Source organism: Mytilus californianus, unplaced genomic scaffold, assembly GCF_021869535.1.
Source record: "Mytilus californianus isolate M0D057914Y unplaced genomic scaffold, xbMytCali1.0.p SCAF_6, whole genome shotgun sequence".
Lineage (NCBI taxonomy): Eukaryota > Metazoa > Mollusca > Bivalvia > Mytilida > Mytilidae > Mytilus > Mytilus californianus.
The window spans coordinates 119,257,027-119,267,367 of NW_026262712.1; the positions used below are offsets into that span (position 1 = coordinate 119,257,027).

Consider the following 10,341-nt stretch of genomic DNA (forward strand, 5'->3'; position numbering starts at 1 on the left):
TGTACTAATAAAAAGGTCAAGACTATTTAAATGATCTACAATATCCAATGACTACTGGCTGTTCTTTTGTACATATAAATAAAGACTACCTGAATGATCTAAAGTATTCTAAGTAATGTGATTTTTTTCTTGCAATTACATTTTTCTAAATCAAGAATATAGACTACTAGTATCCTTTTCAACCCAAATGATTATGAAGAGCCTGTTGTTAGCAAGCTCTTATACCCCACATACTCATTAAATAAGTTACTAGTGACCTAGTTATTTCTGTTACTTGAAGCAAATTATATTTCTGTATATTTAGACAATAGTATAATATTGTTTTACTAGCACTACAAACCATTGAAAGTCTGAAATGGCCTATGTTTGTACTCGACTGTACTGATTTTTACTCGACCAGTCTGAATTGGTCTGAAATTTACTTGATAATACTCGACTGTAGTCTGAACCATACTTAACAGTCTGAACTTGTACTCGACCACACTCGACCAGTACTTAACCATTTTATTTGCGTCTGAGCCATGCTCGACCTAGTCTGAACAATGCTCGACCTAGTCTGAACCATACTCGACCTAGTCTGAACCATACTCGACCTAGTCTTAACCATACTCGACCTAGTCTGAACCATACTTGACCAAGTCTTAACCAACCTAGACATATTTTTTGTATCTATCTATTGTATTTCATCAATTTAGGAACTGTTTTTAACAACTATTTCCCCTAGCTAGAAATTTGAACAACAATTTGAAATTTAAAATGTATTCAATATGGCATTGAAACCAAAATTTTACAATAAACATAATATAAATTCAACACCATATTCATCAACACTTACATATATATATATATCACCTTTAAAATAAAAATAAAACAAGGTGATCCAATAATCTCAAAACTGAATTGTGACTAATATTTACAATGTTATTCAAAATTTTTTGAATGTTTCAGATATATTTTATGGTAACTGGACAATTTTCACCATTTACTTAAGCCTAGAATAGATTTATGGTGTCAGTTGAGTTTAGTTAATAATGCAGTGAACATTTTTTTTATTAAAATATATTTAGAATAGTATATAAAGCAACTTAATAAATTTAAAAGATCACACCTTTGTTTTGTAAAACCAAGAATTTAATATAATCAGAGACATATATACACAGAGATTGGCAACTCCGTGAAATCCCGTTAAAAAACGCGGCCCGGAATGAGATTCTCGTCGATAATTATTCTACAACATGTAGACAAGTCAGGGATGAATAACCTCGATAGCTAATCAAGAAAAGTAATAGGAAAACTTATTTCAGATCAAATAAATTCTTTTTCTAAAAAACTACTTGAAATAGTTGTATTTTTTTTAATGTATTTGATTGAGAAAATATTTTTTTCTTTTTTTCGGTATTTTAATTTAAAAAGTAAAATCTGGTAATGATCATGATATTACAAGAAACCTTTCTTTGCTAAAGTTTGCTTCTAAATTACACAGTGAAATTATGTGTGTCCGATTTTCCGGTCATTATTTCCATAGAGTTGTGACTGTGGATTCGCAGGTGTGCGATTACGCAATTTATTGCCCTCCGATCACTTATTACTTGGTAATTGTTTTTACAACTAAACAAATTCTGACATTATTTTAACCATGACCAGAACTTTATTTTAACAGAAACACTGGGCTATACTATGAATAGGGTAAACGGACATAAAGTCACAGTACAAAAGTCACAGGACATAAAGTCACAAATTGGATAGGACAAAAAGTCACAAATAATTTATTGACAATTGTTTGAATATATAAGAGAAAGATCTTCAAATAATATCTTTTTTTACATTTATTCATTTTTAAGTTCAGGAAATTGTTCATAAACCTTGATAAATGAAAAATTATTAAATTTTAATCATGCAAATAATATATTTCTTGGCACCATGAAGCCATTTAAGTGCCAAACCACTTTGACATTTTGTTATCATAACAATTATTTGATCATCATTGATATTTATTGAATAAATTTTAATTACAAAGTTGCTTCATATATTATAGTTCAATAAAAAATCAAAAAATTATTTTTAAAATTAGTGTTTTCTTGTTCAAAGAAAAATAATCTCAAAACTGAATTGTGACTTTTCGTCCGTGACTTTTTGTCCTGTGACTTACTGTCCTACATTCTACTATAGTATTCAATAAGGAACAAAAATAGTCATTTAACATGTCAAAAAAAGAAATCAGAAAGCAACTTTTTTATATAAAAAAAATATGTAGCCAGTAGAATTTTGTCTCGTGGAAAACGGATTTAAATGATTAATTTTTTATTGACCTACAATTACATTATTTGTGGAACCTTTGCATGAATTTCCTAAATGAACGTACATTATGTACAGAGTTGTCGAAATCACTATTTTTGCTGTCATGAAATATTGAATATGAATCTGTCATCATTCATAGATGTGCAAAGAATATTTTTGTCGTTGGGTTGTTGTCTCATTGACATATACCTCACATTTCTGAATAGTCATAGCAGCTGTGCCTTTTCAATTTATTGCAGAAAATATTTGCATTAACATTTTTCAAAATAGGCGAGGTGAAACAGTGATCACAGAATGAGGACATGTAAAACTGAAACAACACAACACAACAGATAAATATAAACAAGAACCATTGCTAAAGGACTGAAACAAACTTAGATGATGACTAATATGAGCGACTAGTAGTGTACAAGTAGAGTGAACATTTCTTGCTTCTTATTCTACACATGTGTGTATATGTCTCTGATATAATCATGATGATAGAACTTCCATAGCAATCCTTGATAACCATTTAAAAAAGGAAATGTGTTCCAAAGTTGCAGAAAAAAATTATTTCAATTAAATTTAAATAACTTTTGTCAAAATTAGAGACATGGCATATAAGAAGAACTTTAATAAGGTTTAATTACCTCAGTACATGTGTGTTTTACAGGTAAAAAGAAAGCCCTATTTTTCTTAAACTCGTGTATTACTTATCTAGTGAATTCAAAAGGCCTTGCGATTTAAGTTTTACAGGATGTTGCAATTTTTACTGAATGTTAATTAGAAATTAATTCTCTCTGACCAGGTGTGATCTTTTTAATGAGTTTGCCCCAAGCAGGAGGTATTACTTTATACTTTATCACTATTCAGAAATTTTTTTTTATTTATTTATTTACCTTTTTTATCCCTTTTTGATATATATTATATATATCCCAAATTATAATAAGAATAGATATATTTCTAATATAAGGTTAAACAATTTCAGTGATTTTTTGGCTGTTGTTAACTCATTAAAAAGATAGTTATATAACTATTGTATGTAACCATAAAACCTTTGTAGTTTTTCTTTAGGAATTTAGGAAAATTAAGTTTAAAAAAAAACAAAAAACACATGCCAACCAAGAAACACCTTAATAAGGTTTTATTACCATCAGTAAAGGTGTGGTTTTTAGGTAAAAGAATCTTTTTTTTAACAAAACTCTAAAACTTAAAATTAATATAATTAAATTATTATATAAGATAATTTGATTTAACTATCTGTATTTGATAAATCTGAGAATAATGTAAGGATGTAAAAATATGTTTTTATATATATCTTTATTTTATTGTGGCTGTTATCATGTCAGAAAAAAAGAAATTAATTTTAACAGCTAAAATTAAAAAAAAGTAGAGGTTATTTGGTCAAGTATGGTTCAGACTGGTCGAGTATTGTTCAGACCTTTGGTCGAGTATGGTTTAGACTGAAAAAATAGGTTGAGCACAGGTCGAGAATGGGTTAAGACTGTTTCAGACTGGTCGAGTAATAGTTCAGACTATTTTCAATGGCAAAGATAAGGGTCAAGTACAAATCAGTACGGTCGAGTATGGTTAAGACTGGGGTCGAGTAATGTCGAGTAAAATTCAGACCAATTCAGACTGGTCGAGTAAAAATCAGTACAGTCGAGTACAGATATAGGCCATTTCAGACTTTAACTGGTTTGTAGTGTAGTTTTATTTCACCTTAAAGATTAGACAAATAGGGATACTCCTTCGATTTTTTATTTCATGTCAGTCAGGTCGCTTTATATGAAACTTGAAACCACTTCTCTGCCATATTGTTATTTTATAACAACTCTGCCCTTGACCATGTTGACCCATGTAATTGATATTAATTCTTTAACCATATATCATAGTCAGTTAGTTTTTGATTTTGCACTCCCACACCACCTTTCATGTCTTTCAGGTCAAATGTCTGTCTCCATTTAAGTTAATACCATTGAACAATCATGGTATTAAACACAATTTCAATAGTGATAATGCTGTTCTCGTTGGTCACCATATATTCAACTTGGGTAGCATTCCAGTTATTGAAATTTGTGTCAGATTAGAACAATGATCTAGATCTTTAGGAATGGATCTTATAATTTAATATGGAGCCATAGTATGGGACCCCTACACGGTAACAAAAAAAAACAAGCTTGAAAGGATACAATGTCAAGCGGCAAAATCTATCACCAGAGATTACAAGTCAAAAGAGGATGGACGGGATACGTCTCTAAAATGCTTGCTGAACTGGAACTACAGCAAGATCTCCAGACAAGACGAACAAAGCGCTGAAGCCAGAAGTTAATATTTATGTAAAAAGTAGTTGAGGGGCTGATTCCCGCTATTGAACCATACTGTCATTCTATAATATCATTGCGTAAGTATTTCTGTATTGGCCTTGTTATTGGTCCATGTCTTGGGTGTATTGGTCTGAGGCGAAGCGGAAGGCCAATACTGCTGGCCGAGGACCAATAATAAGGCCAATACAGAAATACACGTAATAGTATCTTTATTAATTAACTACAGTGTTACAATATTTTTTCTATTTCATTTCACAAGAGATAAACATTTTTACCTTGAAGTGGAACTATCCAAATCTCAGTTTCCTTTTATAAGATGCAATATCTAATGATTCGGTGCCGTTTGACTGCTGGCCGAGAACCAATAATAAGGCCAATACAGAAATACACGTAATAGTATCTTTATTAATTAACTACAGTGTTACAATTATTTTTTTATTTCATTTCACAAGAGATAAACATTTTTACCTTGAAGTGGAACTATCCAAATCTCAGTTTCTTTTTATAAGATGCAATATCTAATGATTTGGTGCCGTTTGAAGTATCTTCAGCCTTTACTCATCTGATGAATTTTTCTACCCTTTCCAGTCCTTATAAAGTGTTACAACTTTAATTTAGACACAACACATAAATAGTAATTGGAAAGGTACTGCCATTGCATGTGTAATGCAAATATTTAAAAAAAAAAAATAATGTAAGAGTTGAAATTGATACAACTATCCATAAGCCAATTGACCAAAGAATGAAGATTTGCACAATTACAGAATGCATATGCCTGGTTCGGGTTTAAAAATAAACGACCGTTTAAATACAAAACATGAGAAGCGACAGTAAACAGTAAAAATCGATTTGTACCATCGACATGATGAAATTATGATGTCGTCAAGAAATGAACTTTGTGATAATTTACTCGTTCCCCAAACCTGAAATAATCCCATCGTCTACTTTCAAAATGCTTTTTAAATGAATGGGACCGTCTTTAACCTAAAATATATGCCATACTGAACGTTTCAGCTTGTTTATGGTGAGTAAACCTGCGTCTTACAAACAACTGTTTACTTTCAGTTTGAGTTTATCGTGACTTACGATCTAAAAACTAGAGACGTTCCGAAATCCTGTTTTGTAAACAAAGATTCATACGCACCGCGTGGGTATAACCGTATTACTAATTTCCGATTTTTAAAATCTTCGTAAATCTGGATTAAGACCAGTTTCTATCCAATGGATATCAAAATGATTCCGATTTTCATTTTTTTTAATGATTGTAAAGTTGAAATGGCATGACAGGCTGACATTATTTAGGAGAACTATTTTGTCTAGCGATTGCTGATCATTGGAGGGTAAAAAGTCCAACACCATAACAAAACGGATCTATTTATCATGTATACATACCGATTGTTTACGATTGTAAGACATGTGCATAAAAGTGAAAGCTCGAATAAATAAGAAAAATATAACAAAGGGATAGCTCCAAATACCATTTAATAACAAAAAACATATGGACAGGTCAAGATATCTTTTTGGTAAATAAAATAAAGAATGTAAACTGGTTCCCGTCCGACTACAACACTTTGTTCGTGTGTAGCATAATACAAGCAGATTCCAGTTATTATGTAAAATAGTAAATATGAAACCGAGTGCGGTAGGCGGAGGCAATAATCGACTTCCGTAAGTTCTGGTCAATGGTATCGGAAACATGCCGCTGATAGCGTCATTTTCCAACAAGAGTGCACATGCTGAAATGTCTCGCCTGCTTAACTTATCATGATTGTATGCTTGTTTGTTATCTATATCAACCACACTTGCAATAAAATGCATTAGTATTAAAAAAAAACAAACATACTATATATTCTTTATCTACGTATTCTTTAAGAACTTAAATAGTTCTTGTTAAACTTTTTTTTTTATCTCATTGTTTGTATTGTATTATGAAAAATTATTTATGTTGTAATGTTTATGCCCTTTGGGGCCCATAATTGGAAATAAAATATCTTATCTTATCTTGTATGTTGAAGATTTGAAATATGGACCTTACTATAAGCACCACATACTCTTAACATATTCAATGATCCATGAAAATGAGACAGACAGACGTCACATGTACACCTTACAATCATTCAATTCACCAAATAGAATGGTCCTATATTGGCTTTTGCTTAAAGTACCTGAGAACCAGACCAAACCACAAAAACTTAACATCGACCAATAAACCATGAAACTGAAAGTAAGGCCAAGGTCAGATGAACCTTGCCAGGCAGACATGTACACCTTACAATCATTCCGTAAACTAAATATAGTTGACATACTACTTATAATAATTATAGTATCTTAGAAGAGGGTCAAAATACAGAAACTTAACATTGGCAATTTGACCAATTGCAATGAACCATGAAAAGAGGACAAGGAAAGATAATACCTGCTCAACAGATATGTACACCTTACAATCATTCCATTTTTTGTTATTTTACTTTCTACTGCTTATAACAAATGTACATTGTATAATAGTATTAGAAAAACAGACCAAATCGAATAAAACTTAACATTGACCTATGATTCAATGAACCATGAAAATGAGGACAAGGTCATACGAAACCTGCTAGACTGACATGTAAAGTACACCTTACAATCATTCCAATACACCACATATATATGTAGTTGACATACTGCTTACAGTATCTGAGAAACAGACCTAATCATGCAACTTTAAAAGCAAAATTAAGCAAAAGGGGTGTTCTTAAAAAAGTTAATTCATACTACATTTGGACTTTGAAAATTCAGGATACATAGAGTACATGTACAATACACCCTTAAAAAATGACATTTTTCAATAAAAAAAAAAAGCTGCAGCATCATGTGTGTTTTGTGGATTTCTTCACACCAAAAATTCAGAATCCAACAGTATTTCAACAGATTTTTTATAGTGAAAATGCTGAACCCAAAAATGCTGCCATCGTTACCTACAGTCTACACCATTTAATTTATAGCCACTAACTAATAAAATTTTATATGGGCTAGTAAGTATTTGAAAAATTTGTTTAGACACATAAGAAAAATGTCAGAATTATTGGTCTTTGGACTAGCAGTTGGAAAAGATTTTGGTGCAGACTGGGTCTGTACAAATAATCCTTTTAACCTGCAGGACCTGTGCATGTTGTGTCGGTCAATCAGTTGATTAATTTGTTTACATACCGGTAACAATAAGGGTCTATTAGAATTATGAGGGTCAGAAATCAAGGATTTTAATAGAAAGAAGGACCATTATAATCTTGTGGACAGTTTACATACACTGTATGGGAATATCTGATCAACGTATTGTATAGGAATAACATGACTGGTGTCACATGTGGAGCAAGATCTGCTAAACCTTCTAGAGCACCTGAGATCCACCCTGGTTTTTGTTGGGGTTTGTGTTGCTCAGTCTTTTCTATGTTATGTATTGTGTACTTTTGTTTGTCTTTATGTTGTTTTTCGTTTTTTGACATGGCATTGTCAGTTTTTCATCGACTTATGAGTTTGAATATCTCTTTGGTATCTTTTGCCTCTCTTTGTGTGGCAAGAGTTCTTCAACTTCTTGCAACATTTCCTGTCATGCATCTCATTCTTTGCTTGGATTGCATGATAAATGCCAATTAAATTGTGGAAATTTTCTCTTTTCAAATTGAAGTCAGTATTTTGAATGTATAATAAAACATAGACACATGACTTGATACTTTAATGTTTAAGTTTTAGACAGTTCTAATCTAAAACAACAGTTCTCATTGTAGTAATATACAATATCAGCACAATAAATGACTGCATTTTGTTCTTACCACTTCATCATTATCCTGCCCATATATCTGGTCTACACTACAACTTCAATCTCCTCCTCGAAAACAAGTATTTTCAGGCCTCGACATTTTAATTTATTTAACTTGTCTATTCGCAGCAAGTTGCAAGAAAATGAATTTGTGGAACTTGTCTGACTTCTAAACTCACTTGCATGAATCCAAAGTGCAAAATCTTAAATTAAGTAATGTTGTCTAGTGTCTTTTGACACAATTATTATATCATGTACACACTTTGGAATTATGTTAATGATGAAGGATACTCAAGGAAAGTGCTTTGTAGGCAATGAACTAGTTTTTTACAATATTATAATATACAGATAAGATAAGATACATGTACAGTAATGTCTTTTCAATATTTTCTGTCTGGATGTGCTATATCATGATCAGTGCTTCTGCAGACATGTCCTGGTTACACTAGCTGAATCATACCATCATCAAAATTATCCTTCAAATGTTAATAAGTTATGTGATAGGCTAATGCTTATGGGTAAAACCTGAGGAAATCAAAATGTGTTTTATACCCTGAAGTATAATGTAACAATTTACTGGTAATAAAGTTGTCAAAGGAAGAAAATTTGTTATCAAAAGATTGCAGATCAATGCATTTAAATTGATAATAACGTTATGTAACACTTTGAAAATTTGGGGGGGGGGGGTGAGAGAATGTCACACAGCTATAACCTGATAAGGCACTGGCTACTAACTCTTACAATGACAATGTAATAATAACGAAAAAAAATTGTTACGTTTAAGATGCAAGGTCAGTTAAGAACCGATTAATTACAGACGTAACAATAATATTTGTGTCTACAGTTACATTGTGTTATTGTAACATGTATGTTAGCTTTATCAAAACTTTAACAAACTGATTTTGTTGATGAAAAGTATTAATTGTGTGACACCTTTCAAATTCCTGTTTGTCCCCCCCCCCCCCCCCCCCCCCCCCCCTATCTTTTATAGTTACATGTATATGAACAAAAAAGGTCTTACTACACGATTGAACTTTATCATGTTTGTATTAAGCTGGACATTAAAAGCTGAGTCAAACCTTTAATCAGTAATGGTTGGAAAGGAGATAATCTGAACAGACAACATAATGTAACAGCATGTTTCCGACAAAACTTTTGGACGAAAAACATAAGCTTTTCCAGGATAAAAAGGTACTTTTCACCCGAAGCGTGAATTAATTTAGAATAAACTGTATCTTAATATATTACATACATAGAAATGCTTTCACATAGCAATAACCCAATATAATTATCAACACAAATATTATTGTTGCGTTCATAATTAATCAGTTCCCAACTGGAACTTGCATTCTGGCTATGAGTTGGAAATGTAACAATAGTTTTTCGTAATTGTTACGTTTTCAGCGTTATTGTAGCCAGTGCCAAATGATAAATTATTCTGGATAGTCCAAATCTCCGATACATTTTTGGAGATCAGGGATGTTAATCTGTCTTGACACATTCCCCATTTCCATAATTTCTCAATATAAAATTATGTATAGACCATAGACAATTTATTTGAAATCAGCAAAGTATATCATTAAGGGGTAAGCTTTTAACCGAAAATAAACAAGTAATGAAAGACAAATAAAACATTAAGAATGCATCATCATGCACATATAAAACATAGTTTCATCAAAACATCTGAAATTACAGCCTTGCATAAATCAAACACTATGATAGTCATGATAGTATCTGGTTGCTCACAAACTATCATAATGCTCGACTCAAAACAAACTTGAAAATATAAGGACGTGAATATAGAAACTTACTGATGGTTCTATCTTCTTGAGTGCAAATGAGTCGGTAAGCGATGAATTCTTAATATTGCTAGCTGTTTGGTTAAAAATGTCCAATGCTTTCGCCACACGCACTTATCTAGGTCTATGGCACGCTTTAATC

General features: G+C 31.6%; 1 protein-coding gene across 1 annotated transcript in view; it reads right to left on the reverse strand.

The window, feature by feature from the left end:
• LOC127704569 (serine/arginine-rich splicing factor 7-like) overlaps nt 1–10,334 on the reverse strand; it is a 30,141-nt gene extending 19,807 nt beyond the window's left edge. Inside the window, exon 1 of the mRNA XM_052208691.1 lies at nt 10,212–10,334. The gene's annotated coding sequence lies outside the window, so the exon portion shown is untranslated. The remainder of the gene's footprint in view (nt 1–10,211) is intronic.
• Between the last annotated feature and the right edge of the window lie 7 nt (nt 10,335–10,341).